Consider the following 27,398-nt stretch of genomic DNA (forward strand, 5'->3'; position numbering starts at 1 on the left):
CATCACTGAAGATACTTTTGATTGCCTCTGTCAAAAGTATCTGAGCAGTTTGAACCTGTATTGGCAAGTTTTCAATAACTTTTATTTTAATAAGTTGCCATTTATTTTTACACTACAAAGCTGAAGGTATACAGAGCCATTGGGCTGAGTTCATTCTGTCTGTGAAACTTAGAGAATCTATCAGAGACATGCCAAGAAGTTGAATCACCTCCATTTGAGCTGTTTTAGAAAGATTCTGAAGATCACCTGGCAAGATAAGGTACTGGAACATTAGATCCTTTCTCTAGCTGAAATTCTACTGCAGAGAGCACAACTCGGATGGCCCGGCCAGGTCATTCAAATGCCAACCATACATTTTGCTAAAAGACTATTTTAGGGGTTAGTTCAGTGGATTGAGAGCCAGGCCTAGAGATGGGAGGTCCTGGGTTCAAATCTGACCTCAGACACTTCCTAGCTGTGTGACCCTGAGGAAGTCACATGACTTCCATTGCCTAGCCCTTACCACTCTTATGCCTTGGAGCCAATACACAGTATTGGCTCCAAGACAGAAGGCAACAGTTTAAAAAAAAAAAAGACTATTTTAGGAATCACCTCCCTAAGGCAAGAGCTGACAGAAAAGTCAGAAGGACTGATATATGGACATGTTCAAAATTTCTAAGAACTTTGGTATCTCTTGTGAAGCATAGGAGACACTGGCACAAAACCATACTGCATGCCATAGCCATATCAAAGAAGGAACAGTACTCTAAGAGAGCTGCAGTAGCAATGTATGTATGCAAATATTTAGAGACATCTCCATCCCAAATGGTCAAACAGGCTAGTTGAGCCTGAGCAGAATGTCAAGGTGTCTTTCTCAAAACAAATATTTTTAGTTTCCTGATCTACAAATATTTTCAGGACCTGGGGCAGTCAAGATGGTGGCTTAGGAGCACCAAAAGCCCAAACCTCTCCTATTATCCTTCCAAAACAATATTTATATTGGCTTCAAAGAAAACAGAAATCCAAACAAAACTGACTGTTCTACTGAAAACAACTCAAAAGGTAGGCACAGTGTGTCTATTTTCACAGGAAAAGGGAGAGACACCCTCTCCCACTCAGCTCTGAGACCTGCAATAAGACCAAACAGACTGTGTGAGCCCCAAACAGAGACTGTCCCGGTGAGGGTTCCCTCTGACCCACCACATATGGTCCAGGGCTTTAACAAAGACTAGAAGGGAAGAACTGGAAGGTGGGGGCCACCTGTCTGGATACCCTCAGTCTGCTGGCTACAATGAAAAATTTGTAGCTCAACAAGTATGCCAACAGAGGATTAAGAAAACAGAAGGTTCAGCCTTAGGGCATAACAGCTCAAACACTGGTTAAATCAGCAGAGGGGCAAGTCTATAATCTATAGTCCATAGGGGAAAAAAATGTTTTTTTTAATTAAATGAGTAAACAAGAGGGAGAAAGAGCTACAGTTGAAAGCTTCTATGGGCTAAGGACCAAAGAATAGAACCAATGGACTAGGATAAGATCCAGGAAACATCAAGCAAAGTCTAAAAAAACTAGGGAATTGGCTGTAGCTATGGAGGAGTTCAAAAAGAAACTTAAAAATCAAATGAGACAGGTTGAAGAAAAATGGCAAAAGGAAAATAGTAGCCTGAAAAGCAAAACTGGTCATCTGTAAACAGAGACATAGCCACTAAAAGTCAGAATTGACCTGCTAGAAAATGATGCAAAAAAAAACAGAAGAAAAGAAGAATGACTTGAAAGGAAAGGAAGAATCGACCAAAAGGAAAAGGAGAATCAAAAGGTCATGGAAGAAATTCAGTTTGGTCTTTAAAAATTAGAATTAGGCAATTAGAAACTGGTTAATCTTACTTTAAAAAAGAAAGAAGAGACTTCCAGTTAAGATGGCGGCTTAGAGAAAGCTGAAGTTCAGATCTCCGGAAAACCCTTCCCGACCGATCTCAAACTAGAAGCTCCTAAGGCGCCGAAATTCAAAACGATCAACAGCACAGACCCTGGGAACCCTCCTCCTGGACCTGGACCCGGTTCAAAAGGTACGGCTCCCCTCAAAAGCCAGAACCCGAGATCACTCGGACCTCAGGGGTAGGAGCTCAGAGTCCAAGGCTCCCGGAAGCGGCAGCCGCGCAGGGCTCAGAGAGCAGGGTCTGAGGAACAACAACCCTCAGGGCCTTCTACCCAAGTCCCAGTCCGGGTGAAAGTTACTGCCTGGGGCTTCCGCTGCAGAGAGCCGGTTGGTCCGGGTGAAAGTTACTGCCTGGGGCCTCCGCTGCAAAGAGCTGGTCGGTCCGGGTGAAAGTTACTGCCTGGGGCCTCCGCTGCAGAGAGCTGGTCAAAACAACAGCAACCCTCAGGGCGGGCAAGACAGCCTCACGGGCTGGATCCTGCTATCCAAGTCTCAGTGAAAGTCTGTGCTCTTGGAGCTTGGGGAAGCAGCAGCCCATCCCCCCGCAGGCCTACGAAACAGCCTCACGGCCAGGGATTCTGAAGGCAACTTCCGGAAATCGAGCCGGGGGAGAGTGTGGCCTCGTGGTCCGACCCTTCCATTCCAGTTCCAGTGAGGCATATTCAGTTTAACCCAGGGAAAGTCATAGAACCATCTGCCCAGGACTAAAGCCTCTGATCACCAGACAAAGACAAGAAAAGCCAATCCTCCACGTTCAGAGATGACAAACTCCACAGAAGCACAGAAGCCCCAAAATACCAAGAAAAATAAGAAGAAAGGGGCGACTTTGGACACATTCTATGGAGCCAAAATACAAAATACAGAGCAGATAGAAGAAGATATACAAGAAAATTCTCCAAAATCTTCCAAAGGAAATAGAAACTCTCCACAAACCCATGAAGAATTTGAATCAGAAAGGACCAAAAAGATGGAAGCCCTCTGGGAGGAAAAGTGGGAAATGATGCAAAAGAAATTCACGCATCTACAAAACCAGTTTGACCAAACTGTAAAAGAAAACCAGGCTTTAAAGCAAGAACTAATAAAGCAAAGCCAAAACACCAAGAAATTAGAAGAGAACATAAAATATCTCACCGACAAGGTGATAGATCTGGAAAACAGGGGGAGAAGAGAAAATTTAAGAATAATTGGACTCCCAGAAAAGCCAGAAATAAACACCAAACTGGACATGGTGATACAAGATATAATCAAAGAAAATTGCCCAGAGATTCTAGAACAAGGGGGCAATACAGCCACTGACAGAGCTCACAGAACACCTTCTACACTAAACCCCCAAAAGACAACTCCCAGGAATGTAATTGCCAAATTCCAAAGCTATCAAACAAAAGAAAAAATCCTACAGGAAGCCAGAAAAAGACAATTTAGATATAAAGGAATGCCAATCAGGGTCACACAAGACCTTGCAAGTTCTACGCTGAATGATCGTAAGGCATGGAACATGATCTTCAGAAAGGCAAGAGAGCTGGGTCTCCAACCAAGAATCAGCTACCCAGCAAAACTGACTATATACTTCCAAGGGAAAGTATGGGCATTCAACAAAATAGAAGACTTCCAACTTTTTGCAAAGAAAAGACCAGAGCTCTGTGGAAAGTTTGATACCGAAAATCCAAGAGCAAGGAATACCTGAAAAGGTAAATATTAAGGAAAGGGGAAAAATGTTATCTTCTTTTACTCAAACTCTCTTCTATAAGGACTACATTTATATCAACCTATGTATACTAATATGTGGGGAAAATGTAATGTATAAATAGGGGGTAAAGAAAGACCAAATAGAATAATGGTTCTCACACAAAGATTCACAGGGGAAGAGGAGGGGAAGAAAACTCCTATAAGAAGGAGAGGAAGAGAGGGGGGGGTTTACTTAAACCTCAATCTCAGGGAAATCAACTCTGAGAGGGAAAAACATCCAGATCCATTGGGATCTTGAATTCTATCTTACCCAACAAGGGTAAGGAGAAGGGAAAACCAAGGGGGGGAGGGGGAGAGGGAGAACAAAAAGGGAGGGACTAAAAAGGGAAACATCAAAGGAGGGGACAAGGGGGACTGATTCAAAGTAAATCACTGGACTAAAAGGTAGAGCCGAAGAAGAAAAGGTTAGAATTAGGGAAGGCAATCAAAATGCCAGGGAGTCCACAAATGACAATCATAACTTTGAACGTGAATGGGATGAACTCACCCATAAAACGTAGACGAATAGCAGAATGGATTAGAATCCAAAACCCTACCATATGTTGTCTTCAAGAAACACACATGAGGCGGGTTGACACCCACAAGGTCAGAATTAAAGGATGGAGTAAGACCTTCTGGGCCTCAACTGATAGAAAGAAGGCAGGAGTGGTAATCATGATATCTGATAAAGCCAATGCAAAAATAGACCTGATCAAAAGGGATAGGGAAGGTAATTATATTTTGTTAAAAGGGACTCTAGACAATGAGGAAATATCATTAATCAACATGTATGCACCAAATAATATAGCACCCAAATTTCTAATGGAGAAACTAGGAGAATTGAAGGAAGAAATAGACAATAAAACCATACTAGTGGGAGACTTAAACCAACCATTATCAAATTTAGATAAATCGAATCAAAAAATAAATAAGAAAGAGGTAAAAGAAGTGAATGAAATCTTAGAAAAATTAGAATTAATAGACATATGGAGAAAAATAAATAGGGATAAAAAGGAATACACCTTCTTCTCAGCACCACATGGCACATTCACAAAAATTGACCATACATTAGGTCACAGAAACATAGCACACAAATGCAAAAAAGCAGAAATAATGAATGCAGCCTTCTCAGATCACAAGGCAATAAAAATAATGATTAGTAATGGTACATGGAAAACCAAATCTAAAACCAATTGGAAATTAAACAATATGATACTCCAAAACCGTTTAGCTAAAGAAGAAATCATAGAAACAATTAATAATTTCATCAAGGAAAATGACAATGGCGAAACATCCTTTCAAACCTTTTGGGATGCAGCCAAAGCGGTAATCAGAGGCAAATTCATATCCCTGAAAGCTCATATTAACAAACAAGGGAGAGCAGAGATCAATCAATTGGAAATGCAATTGAAAAAACTCGAAAGCGATCAAATTAAAAACCCCCAGCAGAAAACCAAATTAGAAATCCTAAAAATTAAGGGAGAAATTAATAAAATCGAAAGTGATAGAACTATTGATTTAATAAATAAGACAAGAAGCTGGTACTTTGAAAAAACAAACAAAATAGACAAAGTACTGGTCAATCTAATTAAAAAAAGGAAGGAAGAAAAGCAAATTCACAGCATTAAAGATGAAAAGGGGGACAGCACCTCCAATGAGGAGGAAATTAAGGCAATCATTAGAAATTACTTTGCCCAATTATATGGCAATAAATACACCAATTTAGGAGAAATGGATGAATATATACAAAAATACAAACTGCCTAGACTAACAGAAGAGGAAATAGAATTCTTAAATAATCCCATATCAGAAATTGAAATCCATCAAGCCATCAAAGAACTTCCTAAGAAAAAATCCCCAGGGCCTGATGGATTCACCTGTGAATTCTATCAAACATTCAGAGAACAGTTAACCCCAATACTATACAAACTATTTGACATAATAAGCAAAGAGGGAGTTCTACCAAACTCCTTTTACGACACAAACATGGTACTGATTCCAAAACCAGGCAGGTCAAAAACAGAGAAAGAAAACTATAGACCAATCTCCCTAATGAATATAGATGCAAAAATTTTAAATAGGATACTAGCAAAAAGACTCCAGCAAGTGATCAGAAGGATCATTCACCATGATCAAGTAGGATTCATACCAGGGATGCAGGGCTGGTTCAACATTAGGAAAACCATCCACATAATTGACCACATCAACAAGCAAACTAGCAAGAACCACATGATTATCTCAATAGATGCAGAAAAAGCCTTTGATAAAATACAACACCCATTCCTATTAAAAACACTAGAAAGCATAGGAATAGAAGGGTCATTCCTAAAAATAATAAACAGTATATATCTAAAACCAACAGCTAATATCATCTGCAATGGGGATAAACTAGATGCATTCCCAATAAGATCAGGAGTGAAACAAGGATGCCCATTATCACCTCTACTATTTGACATTGTACTAGAAACACTAGCAGTAGCAATTAGAGAAGATAAAGAAATTGAAGGTATCAGAATAGGCAAGGAGGAGACCAAGTTATCACTCTTTGCGGATGACATGATGGTCTACTTAAAGAATCCTAGAGATTCAACCAAAAAGCTAATTGAAATAATCAACAACTTTAGCAAAGTTGCAGGATACAAAATAAACCCACATAAATCATCAGCTTTTCTATATATCTCCAACACAGCTCAGCAGCAAGAACTAGAAAGAGAAATCCCATTCAAAATCACCTTAGACAAAATAAAATACCTAGGAATCTATCTCCCAAGACAAACACAGGAACTATATGAACACAACTACAAAACACTCGCCACACAACTAAAACTAGACTTGAACAATTGGAAAAACATTAACTGCTCATGGATAGGACGAGCCAATATAATAAAAATGACCATCCTACCCAAACTTATTTATCTATTTAGTGCCATACCCATTGAACTACCAAAATACTTCTTCACTGATTTAGAAAAAACCATAACAAAGTTCATTTGGAAGAACAAAAGATCAAGGATATCCAGGGAAATAATGAAAAAAAACACATATGATGGGGGCCTTGCAGTCCCAGACCTCAAACTATATTACAAAGCAGCAGTCATCAAAACAATTTGGTACTGGCTAAGAAACAGAAAGGAAGATCAGTGGAATAGACTGGGGGAAAACGACCTCAGCAAGACAGTATACGATAAACCCAAAGATCCCAGCTTTTGGGACAAAATTCCACTATTCGATAAAAACTGCTGGGAAAATTGGAAGACAGTGTGGGAGAGACTAGGAATAGATCAACACCTCACACCCTACACCAAGATAAATTCAAAATGGGTGAGTGACTTAAACATAAAGAAGGAAACCATAAGTAAATTGGGTAAACACAGAATAGTATACATGTCAGACCTTTGGGAGGGGAAAGGCTTTAAAACCAAGCAAGATATAGAAAGAATCACAAAATGTAAAATAAATAATTTTGACTACATCAAACTAAAAAGCTTTTGTACAAACAAAACCAATATAACTAAAATCAGAAGGGAAACAACAAATTGGGAAAAAATCTTCATAGAAACCTCTGACAAAGGTTTAATTACTCATATTTATAATGAGCTAAATCAATTGTACAAAAAATCAAGCCATTCTCCAATTGATAAATGGGCAAGGGAAATGGATAGGCAGTTCTCAGATAAAGAAATCAAAACTATTAACAAGCACATGAAGAAGTGTTCTACATCTCTTATAATCAGAGAGATGCAAATCAAAACAACTCTGAGGTATCACCTCACACCTAGCAGATTGGCTAACATTACAGCAAAGGAAAGTAATGAATGCTGGAGGGGATGTGGCAAAGTAGGGACATTAATTCATTGCTGGTGGAGTTGTGAACTGATCCAACCATTCTGGAGGGCAATTTGGAACTATGCCCAAAGGGCGACAAAAGAATATCTACCCTTTGACCCAGCCATAGCACTGCTGGGTCTGTACCCCAAAGAGATAATGGACACAAAGACTTGTACAAAAATATTCATAGCTGCGCTCTTTGTGGTGGCCCAAAACTGGAAAACGAGGGGATGCCCATCAATTGGGGAATGGCTGAACAAACTGTGGTATATGTTGGTGATGGAATACTATTGTGCTCAAAGGAATAATAAAGTGGAGAAGTTCCATGGAGACTGGAACAACCTCCAGGAAGTGATGCAGAGCGAGAGGAGCAGAACCAGGAGAACATTGTACACAGAGACTAATACACTGTGGTATCATCGAACGTAATGGACTTCTCCATTAGTGGCGGTGTAATGTCCCTGAACAACTTTCAGGGATCCAGGAGAAAAAAAACACCATTCATAAGCAAAGGATAAACTATGGGAGTGGAAACACCGAGAAAAAGCAACTGCCTGAATACAGAGGTTGAGGGGACATGACAGAGGATAGACTTTAAATGAACACTCTAATGCAAATACTATCAACAAAGCAATGGGTTCAAATCAAGAAAACATCTAATGCCCAGTGGACTTACGCGTCGGCTATGGGGGGTGGGGGGGAGGAAAAGAAAATGATCTATGTCTTTAACGAATAATGCTTGGAAATGATCAAATAAAATATATTTAAAAAAAAAAAGAAAGAAAGAAGAGAATCAAATTAACAATATCAAAAGTGAAAAGGGTGATCTCCCCTCTAATGAAGAGGAAATTAAGGTAATTATTAAGAACTATTTTGCCCAATTACATGGCAATAAATATGACAATCTAGGTGAAATGGGTGAATATTTACAAAAATGTAAATTGCCTAAATCAGCAAAAGAGAAAGTAGAATACTTAGATAATCCCATTTTAGAAAAAGAAATTGAACAAACCATCAAGGAACTCCCTAAGAAAAAATCCCACCAAATGGATTCACAAGTGAATTCTATCAAACATTAAAAGAACAACTCATCCCAATACTATACAAATTATTTGACAAAATAAGCAAAGAAATAGTCTTACCAAATCCTTTTTATGACACAAATATGGTACTGATTCCCAAGCCAAGCAGACCAAAAGTAGAGAAAGTTTTCCAATTTCCTTAATGAACACAGACACAAAAATCTCAAATAAAAAAAAAAAACTAGCAAAAAGACTACAGCAAGTTATCACAAGGATTATTCACCCTGACCAGGTAGGATTTATACCAGGAATGCAAGAATGGTTTAATATTAGGAAAACCATTTACATAATTGACCACATCAATAACAAAACCAACAGAAATCACATGATTATCTCAATGAAGGCAGAAAAAACCTTTGACAAAATACAATATCCATTCCTATTGAAAACACCGGAAAATATAGGAATAGCTGTACCCTTCCTCAAAATAATTAACAGTATGTATTTAAAACTATCAGCAAGTATCATTTGCAACAGGGATAAATTAGAAGCCTTCCCAATAGGATTAGGAGTGAAGCAAGGATGCCCACTATCACCTCTATTATTTAATATTCTACTGGAAACGCTAGTGGTAGCAATTAGAGAAGAAAAAGAAATTGAAGGGATCAAAGTAGGCAATGAGGAGACCAAGCTATCACTCTTTGCAGATAATATGATGGTCTACTTAAAGAATCCTAGAGAATCAACTAAAAAGCTAGTGGAAATAATCAACAACTTTAGCAAAGATACAAAATAAACCCACATAAATCATCAGCATTTCTATATATTTCCAATACAACTCAGCAGTATGGCCAATATGGCAGCAAAGGAAAGTGATAAATGTTGGAGGGGAAGTGACAAAATTGGGACATTAATGCATTGCTGGTGGAAGTTGTGAATTGGTCCAACCATTCTGGAAGGCAATTTGGAACTATGTCCAAAGGGCTTTCAAATAATGCCTGCCCTTTGACACAGCCATATTACTGCTGGATTTGTACCCCCCCAAAGAGATAACAGGGAAAAATGTTTGTATGAAAATATTTATATCCATGCTGTATGGAATGATGAACTGAAGGGATTCCACCTGCACTGGAAAGACCTCCAGGAACTGATGCAGAGTGAAAGGAGCAGAACCAGGAGAACATTGTACACAGAGACTGATACACTGTAGCACAATCAAATGTAACTGACTTTTCTACTAGCAGCAATGCATGATTGATCACATGGTTTGATGGGAATAGGATTGGGTTTGGGCTTTAAAAGATTACTCTACTACAAGTATGAATAACATAGAAATAGGTTTTGAACAATGATACATGGATAACCCAATGGAATTGCTCATCAGCTCTGGGGAGGGGGGTGGTGGAGATCTTGAATCATGTAACCATGGAAAATAGTCTAAATAAATAAATCAATATTTTCAGGACCCCAGTTAGATTTAGTACTTTCCCTTTGTATAAAACTGTTCCTCTTACCCCCCAAAAAAAATTTGTTCTGTCTATTTTATATTTCCAAAACCTTGGATGGCTTATCTGATTTGGAAGCAAGCTTCAGGAAGGGATAGATACAAGAACAAATTAGTTTCTATCCAAGGACTCAGTAGCTTTCTCTGTTTTAAAAAAAGAACATGTACAGTATGTCTCCTCCATGAACTTAACTCACTGTCCCAAGCCTAGTTACAGATCCAAAAAAGGGAATCTAACAGGAAGAAGAGAGGGAAGTGGAAGAAGGTCTTTTATGATTAGAAATCCTATAAAATGGTTCTTTGAATTCAATGCATCAGCATCTCTGCATATTCAAAACTAGGGGTGTCTTCCTTTTGAAAGGTTGTCTTGTACTTCAGTTTCCTGACTCCAGAACTGTTATTTGTGAAAAGAAAGGGTCCACCTTTTGTGACTCCCATCCCACTTGGGCCCACCCTGTGGTAGAGCCTCCTGGGCTTGTATTGGTCTGATCAGCAACCACTGGGAACGCTGTATGTTGACCCAACATAGTAATGCCATTATGCTCTTCTTAGAGTTGAAAGGGAAGACTACCAACTCCTTAAAAGCAACTCTCATATTCATCATTTCCAGCTTCAAGCTTAGCTAATTCAAATTTTAAAATCTATCATCCCAGATTGTCATTTCACAGGTTTGTGTGTGTGAATGTGTGTCTCTTTCTCTCCTCAACTCTGGCTCTGGCTCTCATTTTTCTCTGTTCAAACTGAATATCTCTGCAAATGCTCCCACCTTAGCTCATGGTTGGTTAATAATGATGAAGCCATTTGACTGGAATCTTACTTGCTAATTAAATAATGAATGATGTGATTGCCTATACCTCTTTATGTAACAACCCCATAGCAAAACAGAAATTAGAGAAGGATGAATGGGAGAATCTATATGTGTATGTATACATATACATGACATTACAGACTAAAGGAATTCTCCCAATGGGAGTGAGATAACAGCTCAACCAAGAGTGCCTGGATCTCACCCAAGGGGAAACGTCCCAAAATGTCTAAAGTAACAAAGTGGGAATAGAGGCATGATTAAGGCTGCCAGGTCTTCTCATGTCTTCCCAGACCATGTTCCTTCTACAAACTAAAGTGGGGTTGGCCTCTTCCATCTTCTCTTCCAACGCTGGAAGCCAATTCCTCTTGAAGAAGACTTAAAACTCCATGATTCCCACAAAGGGTAGTGTAGTAGTGGTAGTCTCTCGGTGACCGAGAATGATGATTGTCTTTGTGCAGTTTCATCTACGGTGTACCCTCATGTGGCTTTGGAGTCCAAAGGCTGAGGCACAGACTTTGTGGCACATGGGGCCTGGGACGCCAGTTGTGACGGGAGGTGCGGCTGTGGCCTGGCGTCAGCGTTCATGTGCAGCGGCAAGACGTCGCCGTCGCTCATCTTCAAAGGTGGCAGCATCATGGTTAATGTGGGTTCGCCAGCTGCTTCTGTCAGAGGCAGCGAGTTCTAGTTGCTTTGGTGTGATGCCAGCCCACTTCAAGTTGGACTTTAGCTGATCCTTGAATCTTTTCTTTGGTCGGCCTTGTTTCCCGAGTCCAGCTGACAGTTCTCCATAGAATACTGTCTTGGTACTCGCTGTGGGTCCATGCGGATGACGTGTCCAGACCATCGTAGCTGGGTTTGGAGGACCAGAACGTCGATGCTGGTGGAGTTGGCTCTGTCGAGGACTTCCTGGTTGGTGATTCTGTCCTGCCATCGGATCCTCATGATTGACCGGAGGGAGCATTGGTGGAATTGCTCCAGCTCTTTCATGTGCTTCCGGTACAGTGTCCATGTCTCACACCGTACAGAAGCGAGCTGAGGACGACTGCGTTGTACACTTTGAGCTTCGTCGCAGTGCTTACACCTCTGTGTTGGAGGACTTTGCAACACAGCCACCTGAGTGCCTGTCTGGCCTTTTGGATCCTGGCATTGATCTCGTGGTCTAGGGACCCGTCGTTGGCGATGGTGCTGCCCAGGTACTTGAAGGTGTTGATGTTAGAAAGCTGCGTGCCGTCAATTGTAATGCACGGCTGGTTCGTTGGCCTCCCTGGTGCAGGTTGGAACAGCCCCTCTGTTTTGCTGAGGCTGATAGTCAGGCCAAACAGTTTTGTTGCGGTGGAGAACCTGTCCACAATGGTTTGGAGATGATTTTCTTGGTGGGCCATGAGAGCACAGTCATCTGCAAAGAGAGCTTCCAGGATGAGTCTCTCTGTTGTCTTTGTTAAGCTTTCTGACTCTCACCAACTCTCCTCTGCCTCTTATTCAGGGAAAGGTCCTCATCTCCACCAGTAAAGAGAGAAGCCCATATAAATGACCTTTGGGACAGGGATTATAATAAGATTACAGAAAGCACAGAAACTATCCAGGTGTAAGATTGCTATTATTACCACATCCCTGGGGTTATCTACCAAGGTATACCCAACTCACACGCTTTCTTACATATTTATTTCTTTTCAGTCAGGAAGTGTGATAATAACTACATAGCAGAAGCTTTGAGGTAGAAACTCCTTCCACTAATGTAGATGGTCATTTTTGGTTTTTTGCCTTTCTTTGTGACTCCAGAGTTTAGCCTAGTACTTATTGACAACTAGTACTCAGAGAATTGCCTTGAGCACCAAAAAAGGTTAAATTACTTAACAATTCTTAGGAAGGGGAAGGGACCTTAATAAAGAATTAAGAAGGAATTGGTCTCAGCGGTCTAGGATTCAGAAATTACTAGGAGGGGAGAAAAATAATGAATACAAACTCAAGAAAATCTTTTTGGAAAAGGGTGAGAAAAAAGAATGTTTCTTAAAATAAAGGGATAGAGCAATAAGGAACAATTTTGAATTGCAAACCAGGGAAAGATAAAAAAGGGTCAAAATAAGGAGATATTCAAAAATAAATAGTCATTCAATCAACCAAGGAGAACTGATTAAGCACTTAGATACATATGCCATAATTTGGCTAGCTGTTCCTCAACTAATAGATTATCCCCTTAGCAAAATCACTTCAGCCCTAGAACTCACACCTTGGAAGTATCCTCTGCCCATGGGTTCTACCTTCTGAACTCCATTGATTTCCCTGTCAACCTTCCCTCCACTGTTCATGCCTATCCCTTTTCAGGTTCTTTTGTATGTTGCCTCCCCTCTTAAGACTGTAAATGCCCTAAGATTGGGGAATGTCTTTGTGTGTCCAGTTCTTTGCTACCACAAAAACGTATTTGCTATAACATGTGTTTCTACACATGGCTTCTCTCTTCCTTTGATGTCTTTAGAGTTTAGGCCAAATACTACTATCATTGGGTCAAATGGTGCGCACATAGTTCTTTTTAAGCATAGTCCTAAATTGCTTTCCAGAATTCCCAGACCACTTCACAGTTTCATCAATAGTGCATCCATGTTCCTCTTTTCTCCAGGCTCTCCCAATGTTTTCATTTACCTTTTTCACTTCCCTTCCCTATCCATTTTGCCAGTCTGATGGATGTGAGGGGGAATCACAGAGTTGTTTTAATTTGCATATCCCTAGTTATTAAAGATTTAGGGCACCTTTTAAATAAGACTATTAATAGTTTGGATTTCTCCCTTTAAAAATTGCCTAATAGGCAGATCCAACCTTTAGATTAGGTATTTCCTACCTAATCTCCTTTCTCTGGACTTTTCCATCATTCCCTAGAAACTTCAAGGAAAAATATCTGTATAAAAATATTTATAGCCACACTCTTTGTGGTGGCAAAAAATTGAAATGAGGGGGTATCCATCGATTAGGGAGTGGCTAAACAAATTATGGTATCTGATGGTGATGGAATTCTATTGTGCTGAAAGGAATAAAGAAATGGGGGAATTCCATGTGAACTGGAAAGATCTCTAGGAAGTGATGCAGAGTGAGAGGAGCAGAACCAGGAGAACATTGTACACAGAGCAGATACCTTATAGCATAATTGAATGTAACTGACTTTGCTACTAGCAGCAATGCAATGACCATGACAATCCAGAGGAACTTAGGAGAAAGAGCTATTCACATTCAGAGGAAGAACTGTGGGAGTAGAAACACAGAAGAAAAACATATGATCCATCATGTGGTTTGATGGGGATAGGATTGGGGTTTTGATGTTAAGAGATCGCTCTACTGCAGATATGAATAACATGGAAATAGGTTTTGAACAATGATACATGGATAACCCAGTGGAACTGTTCATCAGCTCTGGATGGAGAGAGGGGGAGAGGAGGGAAAAATCATGAAAAATATTCTAAATTTAAAAATTATTTTAAAAAAAAAAACCTCCATTTATACCTCTGTTTTCCAATGATTTTAAGAGGAATACATGTTGTAATTGTCAAAAGCTTTTTCTTCATAATGATAGAATCATATGGTTTTTATTACTTTTGCTATTGATATTATCAGTTACTTTGATAGTTTTCCTCATAGTAAACAATCTCTGCATTGCTGGTGTAAGTCCCATTGGTCATAATGTATAATCTTTATGATATATAATTATAATCTCCTAGCTAATATTTTATTTAGGATTTTTGTATCCATATTCATTCATGAAATTAGTCTATAATTTTCTTTCTCTGTTGTTATTCTTCCTGGTTTAGGTATCAGTGCCAAAGGAGTTTGGTAAAACAATCCTCTGCATTTTTTATTGACATCATAAAGTTCCTTTGTTGTATGAAAGAATCCTGCCAAATCCCAGGGTAGATGTTTTCTCATCATTGACTACTAGGTGACATAGTGGATAGAGCCCTGAGCCTGGAGTAAGGAAGGCCTAAATTCAATGTCTTCAGTCAGTTACTAGCTGGATGATCCTGAGCAAGTCACAGCCTTGTTTGCCTTGGTTTCTTCATCTATTAAGTGAGCTGGAAAGAAATGGCAAACCACTCCAGGATCTTTGTCAAGAAAGCCCAAATGAGGTCACAAAGAGTAGGGTATATAATAGAACAATAACTAATATTATTGCTAATGCTATTCCTTGAATTGATTTTATTATGTCTTGTATTGATTTAGAATCTTGAACCCTAGAGACTATATTTCCCACAATCTCCTTTTCCTGTCATGCATCATGGGTTAATTTGGTATTCAGTTTTGGTTTTGAGCATGTTTGGGGCTTGGCTCACACTCTCTGCCAGAAGCACTGGTTGGTGGTAGCAGTGTGGAGCTAGACAGCTGATATTTAGTTTCCCCTTTTTGCTCTAAGTTGATTTCTGATAAATAGTATTAAAATGATGCTTGGAGTATCATATTATCAATTCTAATCTTTACAATTGGCTGACTATGAAGGGAACTGAAAGGAGAATTTTTTTAAGGACCCCTTCTGCTGGGAGTTTTCAAACCCAGGTGGGACTTATTCTGAGATTTAAAAACTACTACAGGCTACAGCCATAGCTGCTTCCCTCCAGCAGCCCAAATCCCAGCTAAGCGGCCAAGCTGTGATCAACCCCTACCCCCATACTAATGAGCCCCAAGTAACATTAAAGGTTGGTAACACCTATTATGATTGTCTTTTGGACACTGGAGCTTCCCGGTCTGTATTGAAGAGTACACCTAATTGGGATTGCAGTTCCATTGGCTCAGTTAATGTCAGGGGGGCATCAGGGACATCCCTAAAGGTTCCCAAGCTTTCCACTAGAATAGTGTCCATAGGAGTACAAAACACTCTTTTGTCTTAATGTCTAGCTCCACTTTAAATTTGCTGGGGAGAGACTTTTTGTGCAAGCTTAGGGCCACAATAACTTGCTCTCCAGATGGCTCTATGACACTGGAACTGCCTGAGGAATCCTTAACTTTACTCCCTGTATTTCTTTCAGATGCTCATGAAACGAAGGAGACTCCTATTTTGGGGATCCCAGCTGATATACCTGAGTCTCTCTGGGCCAATATGGTCTACTTAAATTGGCTGTCCCTGTCCAAATTCAAACAAAATCTAGTCCACCTCCTTCCATTCCTTAGTACCCTCTTTCGCAGGAGGCAATTGATGGCATTACACCTGTAATAAATTCCCTGATTGACCAAAGCATCATAATTCCCTGTAAATCTGAATACAGCACCCTTATCCTGCCTGTTAAAAAGTCAAAACTGGGGCCGGATGGCAAGCATCTCTATCACTTTGTCCAAGATTTGAGAGCTGTGAACAATCACATTATAAAGAGATAACCTGTATTTCCAACATAAATACTATTATTCCTTCTATTCCTAGCACAGCTACATACTTTACAGTAGCAGACTTGTGCTCAGCTTTCTTCTCTATATGCATACATGAGAACTTCATACATATCTTTGCTTTTACACCTGGGCTCATCTTCACCAAGGTTTCATGGACAGCCCTACTTTGTTTACACAATTCTTAACTGCTAGTACAGATGCCATAAAAGTTAAACACAGCCAGTGTGATAATTAAAATGTTTTGGGAGCAAGGGAAATATATAACAATTATGACCACTGAAATATGTTTTCTACTGTGTCTTGGGTTTATATAAATATAAGATGGTCGCCAGGGAATATATTCCCAATTTATGAATATGCCCAAACCAACTGGGTTTTATAGAGAAATTTAATTTATAATACACTGATTAATCAATAGAAAAAGAGAGAAAGGAAGAAAGGAATAAGAATGAATAAATCAGTCAGTTGGTTTTATCACTCACCCAAGATCTCTCTAGGTAAGGCTTCTTATGCCAACCTCAGGCTCCACCTTCAAGAGAGCCTCCTTTCAAGAAATGTTTCCAGAGCCTTCTCCTCCTGACTCCTCCTGAGTTCTCCTTCCACAGCCTCCTTCAAGACCTCTCCAGGAGCTCTCCCTCCAGGACCTCTCTCCTCTCAGACTCCTTCAGAGCAAAACCTCTCAGAGCAAAACCTCTCAGAGCAAAAAACTCTCCTTCCCCTGTCCTCAGACCCCGCTATCTTTAAGGAAACCATCTAAGTTCCCTCCCCTCAGTTCTCACATCTACCAATCACTGTCAATGTCTCCCTTGTGCCAATGGTGGCTCTAGCTTAACCCAGGACCTCCCAGAGGTCTGTGGCTTTGCACATGTCTGTTGAAGGTCATATTCTCAAATAATTAAATCTTGATCTTGCTACAGCCCTTCCTAAATCCTGTTACTCTAAGTAGGGTGAAGATTATATTTTCCAAGACCTGGTTCTGTCATTCCAAGTATTTCTATTGTATCAATTCTAAAATCAATTATGACTCAAAGAACTTCCTGTTCTATGCTTAAGCATAGGTCAAAGCCCTTTCCATTGTTTAGCAAAAGGTTTCTGTCCTAAAGTAGTCTTAAGTAGGGAGGAGAAAGATCCTCCCATGCCAAGAGGTTTCACATTCCAATAGAGTTCTTACTATCAGTAGGAAATTTTTTCCAAGTATGAAATTTCCCAATGGGGAAATTTCCAACATTCATAAGTCTAAGAAATTTTAAGGTTTACACCGGTTTAATTCAATATATGGATGATTTGCTCTTGGCCTCACTAAATGCTGAAGCATGCCAAGAGGATAGCAAACACATCTTCTTAGAGCTACATAACAGAGGCTACAAGGTCTTCAAGGACAAAGTTCAGTGGTGTCTCCCCAAGGTACAATATTTAGGCTTTATTTTGACTGCTGGGTCCCATTTAATTTCTCCCAAGTGTGTTGAAAATATCCAAAAGTGAAGTGCTCCTACCACTAAAAAGCAATTGAGAGCAATTCTTGTAGCAACAGGATTTTGTCAGCAGTGGATCCCTTGCTATGAGGAAATCACTAAGCCCCTTGTATCACTCACAAAAAATTCAGTCCCTCAATCACTTAAATTGGAAACAGAGCACCTAACAGCTCTTTCAAATTTAAAACAAGCTATCCTGTCTTTCCCTGCTCTAGGCATACCAAATTATGATAAATCATTTACCTTATATGTCCATGAACAAAAAGGGGTAGCTTCTGGTGTTCTAACTGAACTTTTGGGACATGCTCAATGTCCAACAGCCTATTATTCATCCCAGCTTGATCCAGTAGCTGCCAGAGCACCACCATGCCTTAGAGGAGTAGCTGCCACAGCTTTACTAGTAATCAAATCTGCTGATCTGGTATTGGGATGCCCTCTACCATAATATGCCCACACGAGGTCAAGGCATTAGGACATAGGACACGGGGCAGCTAGGTAGCTCAGTGGATTGAGAGCTAGGCCTAGAGACGGGAGGTCCTAGGTTCAAATCTGGCCTCAGACACTTCCCAGCTGTATGACCCTGGGCAAGTCACTTGACCCTCATTGCCTAGCCCTTACCACTCTTCTGCCTTGGAGCCAATACACAGTATTGACTCCAAGATGGAAGGTAAGGGTTTAAAAAAAAAAGACATAGGACACAGGCATTTACTGACCAAAGGATTACTAAGTATGAGAGAAGCCTATTAAATAATGAACATATCACACTAATACACTGTGTAGTTCTTAATCCTGAAATCTTGCTCCCTGATTTACCAATTTCCAGAGAACCTTTACACAATTGTATGTCGTTAGTGTCCACTATTGATAATCTTAGTAATGATTTATCGGACATCCCTTTGAATAATTTGGATTTAATATTATTTACAGATGGTTCTTCATTTATGAGGGATGGTGTGAGCTACACAGGAGCTGCGGTAGTTACAGAATTTGATACTCTGTGGTCAACTTTCTTGCCCTCAAATGTAACTGTACATTGTGCAGAACTCACAGCTTTGAAACAGGCCTGTATCATCGCAAAGCATAAAAGAGTCACAATTTACATAGACTCCTGCTAAGCCTTTGACATATGTTGTTGGCATGCTACAGCTTCAAAGGGAATTCTTAACAATAAGCTGGAAAATGTATTGCTAATGCAAACCTTATTACTGAACTTCTTTCTGCCATCCACCTCCCCAAAGCTATAGCTATCATTCACTGCTCTTCACAGACAGGTGGTACTGACCCTATCTCCAAGGGAAATAACCAAGCAGATATCACAGCAAAACTAGCAGCCTTAGAAGGCCCTGAATTAATTATGCCACTAACAATCACTGATGATTTGGATCTATCCCTTTCTTATAATGACAAGGAAGTGGAAAAATGGAAGCAGAAATTTAAAGCAAAACAGATAGAGTATGAATATCATCAAATGGCAAACCCTTACTCCCTAGAGCTTTCTATAACCATATCTGTCACTCTATTCATAAACATGGTCATTTTGGCACCCAAAACATTGTAGACTCTGTTAAAGAGTATGGATAGCATCTAGAATAACTACAATTGCCTCCAAAGTATGTAGAGCTTGTCCTACCTTCCAGGCCTTTAATCAACACACCTTTCAAGTAAAAGCCTTTGGTGGACATCCTCTTGCTTACACACCATTTGAGCACCTACAAATTGACTTTTCTCTATGCCAAAAGCTGGACAGTATAAATTTTGTTTGGTCATAGTCGATCAACTAACCAGGTAGCTTGAAGCATTTTCTACTGCTCATGCCACAGCAACTTTTGTTGCCAAAGTCCTTTTGAAAGAAATTATTCCTCATTTTGGCCTGCCAGCACATATTAATTCGGATAAAGGAACTCATTTTACTGATCCAGTCTTATCTCAAACTTATTCATGTTTGGGGATAACTCATAAATTTTCAGACACCATATCATCTCCAGAGCTCCGGCCAAGTTGAATGAATGAATAAAGGACTTAAAACCGTGATTGGCAAATTATGCATGGAGACTCATTTAAAGTGGCCTGAAATTCTACCTCTGGCCCTATTTTATCTCAGAAGCATACCCAGAGGTGATTTACACATCTCACCATTTGAGATTCTATTTGGATATCCACCTATTCAGGCACAACCATTTGACCCTGCCTATAGCTCACTGTTAGGATGGGATAAAACCATTGCTACATATATCAGATAATTACAAACAAAATTGAAAGAACTCTATGACTCTGGAGGTGCTGTTCAAGTAGGCCCCATAGATTTCTCACTTCATGATTTAAACCTAGGTGATAGTGTGTACATAAAGAATTTAGAACATACTGGGTCAACTGAACCTGCTTATGACGAACTATTCCAGGTCCTACTAACTACACCAATAGCCATAAAAATTGGAGAGAGGGACTCTTGGATTCATTGTAGCCATGTAAAATGAGTACCTTCTATTGATGATGAATAATTGCTTGCACTAACTGTATTTGATTATTGATTGTGATTGGACTTCTTTATTGCTGGATTTGTACTATTTTGTTGCACTTTATTTGGATGATCCTTGTATTTGCACAAATTGCCTTGTAGGGCAACACATGTACTATCTCATAGAAGAAAGTCTGTTTTAGTGATGTATATTGACCTGATGTGCCTTTTGTAACATTTTGTGCCTTTACTAATTTTTTTTGTATTTTCTTGAATGTATTGCTTTATTGACCTCATTTGCATTCACATCATTTTATCTGCCTTATTTGCACTCATACTGTGGATCACAGTACGTCAAAGAGGAACTGTTTTGGAAACTAGCCCCTATACTTTTCTCTGTAATTGTGAAATATACACAATTTTAATATTTTGGTTTCTTCTTACACATATCATAGAGTATTTTATTTTTTCCCTTTCTTTTCTCATTTTTTGCCCTTGAAACACATATCATTAGTATTGAAAATGATTTTTTAATTATTTTTACTTTTTGCAATAGAATAAGCTAAGATGTCCATTTACCTAACATATAAAAAGCATACCCAAAAACGCTTTGGACTATGGCAACCTGCCACTAGTTATTTAACTATTATGAGACTTTTTCTCAATGACTATGTCTAATCAAAGGATAAACAGACAACAAAGGAGCACAGACCTTGACTTGCAAAGTGCCAAATGAACACAAAAAAGTGAAAGAAATCAAACCAATCCTACAGGGATTGATGACATTCTGCACAAAAAAAAAGCATAATGACTTGATCATGTGTGAGACTCGAGGTTGTGGCTTTCTTAACACATGTTAAATGCAGGACTTCCTTGTACCACACCCGATATCAAGAACATAAAATCTATTGCTCTGGCTCCATTATCCTGAAAAAGCAAAGAAAGTCAGGGAATTCTATTTCCCATTTATCTCGAGATCTAGTCTCTTTTTCTATTTTCTCTCATGATGTGATAACTTACTGTAGTCCAGACTGCTAAACTGGGTTAGAGACTGATTGTTGTTGTACTCTTATGAGACATGGATCACTACAAAAACCTGTTGTGAGTTGTGATTTGTTTTTCTTTTTCCTTCCCAGAATTTTTTTTCAAGTTTTCTTTTTCTTTTTTATCTGACTCAGAGGTTATTTTTTCTTATTTCTTTGATTCCTTGATATTTTTTTGATACTTGATTTATATGCCTTATGACTTGACCATGTATCCCTGTGTAATTCCTACATGTATCCCTGTATCCTCCTGGGGGGGAGGAGAAATGTATTGTTATTTTCCTCAGCAAGACTATGTTATTGTTGTGAACTTTGACTTGAATTTGAGCCTAATTTAGAACAAGAGACTACCTCCCAGAATCTAGAAGGTGCCGTGAAGTGTTGGCTGGGGGTAGCAGTATGGAGCAAAGCAGCTAGCATTTAATTTTCCCTTTTTGCTTTAAGTAGATTTTTAATAAATAACATCAAAATAATACTTGGAGTATCAAATGATTAATTCTAATCTTTATAGTCTTATAGCTATTTAATAACAACAATAATCAGTTAATATTTACATAGTGCCTATGATGTATCAGCTACTGTGCTAAGGACTTTATTATCTCATTTGATCCTTATAGCAACCCTGAGAGGTAAGTACTATTATTATCATTCCCATTTCATTTATGAAGAAACTGAGGCAAACAGAAATTAAGTGATTTTCCCAGGGTTACCCAGCAAGTAACTGTCTGAGGTAAGATTTAAACTCAGGTCTTCCTGACCCTAGCCCTAATACTCTATCCACTGTTCAACCTAGCTGCCCTAAGACTAACTAACTAAGTAGAAGGAACAAAAGTGAACAAATAAGTCTCAAATACATTTTTAGTGGGAATGCTGCTAATCTTTCTATACTGCATAGAATATTGCTTCATTGTTCTTATCATGCTTTTGTTGTATTCAAAAAAATCTTGATTTTATCTCCTAAGAGATTCATGTTCTGCCAAGTATTTAGGTTTGGCAGCTAGATGGTACAATGGATAGAGTGACTGGTCTGGAGTCAGGAGTTTTGGGAGTACAAATCTGGTGCCAAACACTTACTAGCTATGTGATCTTGAACAAGTCACTTAACTCTGCTTGCCTCAGTTTCCTCATGCATAACATGAGATAGAGAAGGAAACGGTAAACTCATCCAGTATCCTTGCCAAGAAACCCCAAATAGGATCACCAAGAGTTGCATATGACTGCGCAATTACTGAAAGTAAACAGAGTGGATTGTGGACAACATGCATCAAAAAACAATCATTTTTACAGAACTCAAGATCTTCACCTTCATGGATCACTCCTCCTTCCCAGAGGTCTACAAAGAACTGGGGCATTGCCATCTTCCTCTGGCATGTCTGTTCTTAGCAGCATGCTTTAAGGGGCCAAAGAAGAGAACCTAACAGGGAACCATAAGGGAGAGAAAAAGATAAAAAAGGAAACACAAAAGAAAGCATGGAAAATGAGACCATCTGTTCCCACTAAAATTCCTTTCCAAGGAGATAATTTTGCTTTCTAAATGCAATTTTAAGGTCACAAAACTAGATACATCTTCTGTTCCAAAAAAAATGTGTTCTAAAAAAACAAAAGGTTTGGGGGTAATAATGGGAAAGTGCTATGAAAATTCTAAATGCAACCAATTTTTAGCTTTTCCACCCAATTTTACATCTCAGAGCCAAAGACATCCTCTATGTGTTGGGATAAATTAAAGTATCTTTCATGTGATACCAAAAAGTCAAAGAGTAGATGTCTTTAGAGTCCCCTTTTGATGTGTGGTTATGCCTACAAAACCTGAAATAGCCCTGCTCAACTTCCTAGATAGCAGAGTCTGAGTGCTAGAGTCTCTTCTACCCCCAATATAAAGCACCTTTTATTATTCAGTCATTTCAGTCATGTCTTACTCTTAGTGATCCTATTTGAGGTTTTCTTGGCAAAGATACTGGTTTGTCATTTGCTTCTCTAGTTGATTTTCCAGATGAGGATACTTTCCAGATGAAGCAAACAAGGTTAAGTAACCTGCCCAGGCTCATGCAGCTAGTAAATGTCTGAGATCAGATTCAAACTCGGGAAGATGAGCTTCCCTGATTTCAGACCCAGTACCCTATCCATTGTGCCACCTAGCTAACTCTTTAAGCATCTAAAATTTTATAATTTGACCTATAAAAACCCGTTTAAATACTGTGAAGGTATCCATTTAGTTCTCTACTAAAATTTCACCTTAGTTAAACATATGATTTGTGAGTGAAGACTGGGATATTGCTGCTCTGCTAGTTTGGATACATTACACCAAAGCAACTAGAACTTGCTGCCTTTGACAGAAGCAGCTGGCGAACCCACATTCACCATGCCGCCACCACCTTTGAAGATGAACAACGTCAACGTCTTGCCGCTGCGCGTGAACGCCGACACCAGGTCACAGCCACACCTCCCGTAACAACTGGCGTCCCATGCCCCGTGTGCCACAAACTCTGCGCCTCAGCCTTTGGACTCCAAAGCCACATGAGGGTACAACAATAGATGATAATGCACAAAGACAATTGTCATTCTCGGTCACCGAGAGACTACCACTCTTGTGGGCTCCCTTCATCAGGTATCATGCTACCTTCATCTGTGACTAAGAATCTCCATAGTCCTCTGTAATAGTGAGTCATTTTTGACAACTTTGAACCAAAATAGCTGTAGGAATGGAGCTTGACAATTAAATTAGATTCAGACTGTGGAACTCACTTTACACAATCAATATTAAATGAAGTTTACAAAAACCTAGGAATAAAAGCAAATTATCACATACCATACCACCCCACAAAGTTAAGGTCAAGTGGAGACAGTGAACAAAGATATTAAAACACTCATTGGAAATTCTGTGCAGAAAGACACTTAAAATGTACAAACATTCTACCACTAGTTCTGTTTCATCTTAGAACAGACCAAGTGGGGATTTGCACATCTCACCATTTTAAATGCTATACGGACATTCAATTTAGGAAGGAAGAACTTGCAAACCAGCTTTAAAGCCATGATTGGAGGAGACTGTCAATTAACAAAATATATTCAGGTATTATAAAATAGGATAACAGAATTGCATTAAATGGGTACAATTCAACAAACAATCTAATCTAGATTGCCATCAAACCAGGAAATAAAGTTTACATCAAGAACTTTAGCAGAAAAACAGCTAAAGACCTAAAATGGATTGCACCATAGTGTTGCTCACTACACCAAGTTCCATAAAAGTTGCAGGAAAAGTCATGGTTCCACTGTTCAGATGTAAAACCTGAGAAATCTTATACCAATTCAAAAGATATAGACAAAGGAAAATAGTGAAGATAAAAGGTAGTGCTGAGAGATGGCAAATAACTGATAAACATCAAAAAATACACCTCTATGAAAGATTAGTTCCACAAAATGTTCCAGACCTAAAGGAAGTCCCAACAATCAACAATAAGACAACAGTCAAGCATATAACAACAACAGAATGAAAAACAAGAAAGTAGCCCAGAGGGAAAGCAGTAAGAAAAGCTGCTAGATGAAGAAAAGTTTGCAAGCTGAAATGGACAGCTAAGACTTTAAACTTTGTAAATTTGTATATATAAGAAGAGGACAGAAGGGACATGGGACAATATGTAAGATATTGGTGCACAGTGTTAGCACAAACAAAATTAACTTCATGTATTAGGGAAAATATGCAACACACATAACATGCAAGAAAGAAGAGAAACATCAAGCAAAGTGTACACATGAGGAGACATGAAGAAAAGTAAGTAACACAACACAGAAGACATAAAACACAAATAACAAACTGATGTATATTTGGGGATTTTGTGTAGATAAATAAATGAGAGTCTGGGTTTGCAAATCTGTGTAAAAAATAGACTCGAATACAGGACTACAATCCCCATGAGCCTTTGCTCCACTTCCCCAGAATGCCTTGTAATCTCACCTGGGCCGAGATCAAGAAGGTATTTAAGCTGATTCAAAGGCTTTTGAGGTCTCTTGGCTCCTACTTGGCTTCTATAATCTGGTCCCTTTCTTTTCTGCCTCTCATAGTGTGGTACCTTTCTGTAGTCCTGGCACTGACTGGGTAAATGCATCATTACTTAGATCATTTTGATTGGGCCCTGATTGAAGGACCTGTTATAGATTTATTTTTCTTCTACTTGGAATTTTTACACATAAGACTTTGATAGTCTATATTTTCATCCAGAAATTTTTCTTTTGGATTTTCTGATGTCTTTTTAATATCTCTTGCCAATTGATTCATATACCTCATACCTCAGCCATGCATCCCTAAGTGATCCCTTTTTTTTTTTATATATATCACCCTCTTAACGGGGGGAATATAAAAAAATATCATTATTTAAATTGCAAAGTTTAAATTCCTTTTGAGAAGAATTTTAGGTAAAGAAGATGCTACTTCCCTGAATTCAGAAACTGAACTGTTGGAGAAGCCATCATAAAGAAGCCTCCAGACCACGAACTGCACAAAATGAACTTTGGGTGTAGTTAATGAACATTTATTTGCATGCATACTTTCATGCCAAAGGGGACTGCCCCCTAACTGGCTTTCTGTCAATGCGTCCAGTAATTATTGGTTTTATTCTTTTCTTTCTCTTATCTTCAAATTATTGTAATCTTTAAATTGATTATGTTTTCATGATCCTTTGGAAAAAAATTAATTTTTTTGCAAACAATCAAAGGGGGGGAATGTAAAAAATAGACTCGAATACAGGACTACAATCCCCATGAGCCTTTGCTCCACTTCCCCAGAATGCCTTGTAATCTCACCTGGGCCGAGATCAAGAAGGTATTTAAGCTGATTCAAAGGCTTTTGAGGTCTCTTGGCTCTTTTTGGACTTCTGTTTTGGAGCAGGCTTCTCTCTTGCGTGATGTGAGGTTATTTTGTCTAGGCCTCTGGCCTAGGCACATGTTTCTTACTTGTATATTCTTTAATCTTTAGCCTTTAATAAACCTCTAAAAAATATAATACTCCTTGCAGAGAGAAACTAATTTCTACCTGCCTCAGTCTCCCCATCTCCCCTAAATTTTAATCTTTACATCTGCAAAATTTATATCTGTAAATAATAGTTCTATAAGGTCTTAAACAAATAGAAAGATCAAAAAGATATTTCTATCTAACATCAGGACTAAGGAACAATGTATAATATTGTGTCATATGTACATAACCTCTGTGAATAGTTGTAAATATTTGTAAAATAGGTTGGCAACCTAGCTATAGGGTCTGTAGATGTATCACAGCTTGTACATGGAATTATTGTATAGAATAGAGTAAGGACTTCGAGAATAGTATATAACAAGTAGTGAATAGATTAAGAGTTAAGATAAACATAGACTAGACCGTTACTTTTACTTAGGAACAGAAGTAAGCTGTATTTGCAGAGTAGTTAGTTAAAGTTTGATAGTTGATTATAAAGCTTATGCTGAAACTGTGTTCATGGAAATAAATAGGATAGATTGCAGAATAAGTACAGATAGGAAAACTGTAATAGCTTAAAATGAGCAAGAATAAGTATTACTGTTAATAGGATTGATGTTTCTTTGGAACTGTTGTATTGAAACATTTGTTTTACTTGCATTGCTATAAACCCCAAAACCACCCTTGCCCAGAACTTTCCTACAAAAATCCCTTAGAACAGGTAGACTTAGCATAGCATAGGAATAGAGTAGAGAAAAGGAAATTTATTATTTTGGGGGGAGTAGTTAGAAAATAGAATATTGGGTAATGTGGCAAGTATAACAGGTTCATGTAAGTGACTTTGGGAAGGTCACAACATAAAAAGGGGACAAATGTAGGAATGAGTTTGGCACAGAGAGGGATCATTTGGAATGCTGGAAGCAGGGACAGGAGTGACAGTTGGAAGCAACAAAGAGGTTTGTGGGAAATAGAACAAAGGAGGAGGTCTTTGGCTTTCTGAACTCTGAGGGAGATGGATGAAGAAGACCTGAGTTTGGGATACAAAACTGAGATACACTTCCTAGATGTATGACCCTGGGCAAGTCACTTAACCTCCATTGCCTAGCCCTTACCACTCTTCTAGCTTGAAACCAATACACAGTATTGATTCTAAGATGGAATATAAGGATTAAAAAAAAAAAGAACTTTTCACTATTGGGGTGATTAGGTATAGTGTGTATGTTTATCTTGTTTAATTCTTTGGTTAGATATATCTAGGTCTGATACATACATATATAATAAAATATTTTATATATATATATGCATATATATATATATATATAT

General features: G+C 38.8%; 1 long non-coding RNA gene across 3 annotated transcripts in view; it reads right to left on the reverse strand.

Moving 5' to 3' along the window:
* Positions 1 to 27,398, reverse strand: part of LOC100021822 (uncharacterized) — a 76,784-nt gene that overhangs the window by 7,725 nt on the left and 41,661 nt on the right. The window contains exon 2 of one of the 3 annotated variants that reach the window (XR_008915865.1): positions 22,431 to 22,541. The exons of the other annotated variants lie outside the window; for them this stretch is intronic. This is a non-coding gene — a long non-coding RNA (uncharacterized LOC100021822). The remainder of the gene's footprint in view (positions 1 to 22,430; positions 22,542 to 27,398) is intronic. 3 annotated transcript variants of the gene reach the window in all.

This window comes from Monodelphis domestica, chromosome 1, assembly GCF_027887165.1.
Source record: "Monodelphis domestica isolate mMonDom1 chromosome 1, mMonDom1.pri, whole genome shotgun sequence".
Taxonomy (NCBI): domain Eukaryota; kingdom Metazoa; phylum Chordata; class Mammalia; order Didelphimorphia; family Didelphidae; genus Monodelphis; species Monodelphis domestica.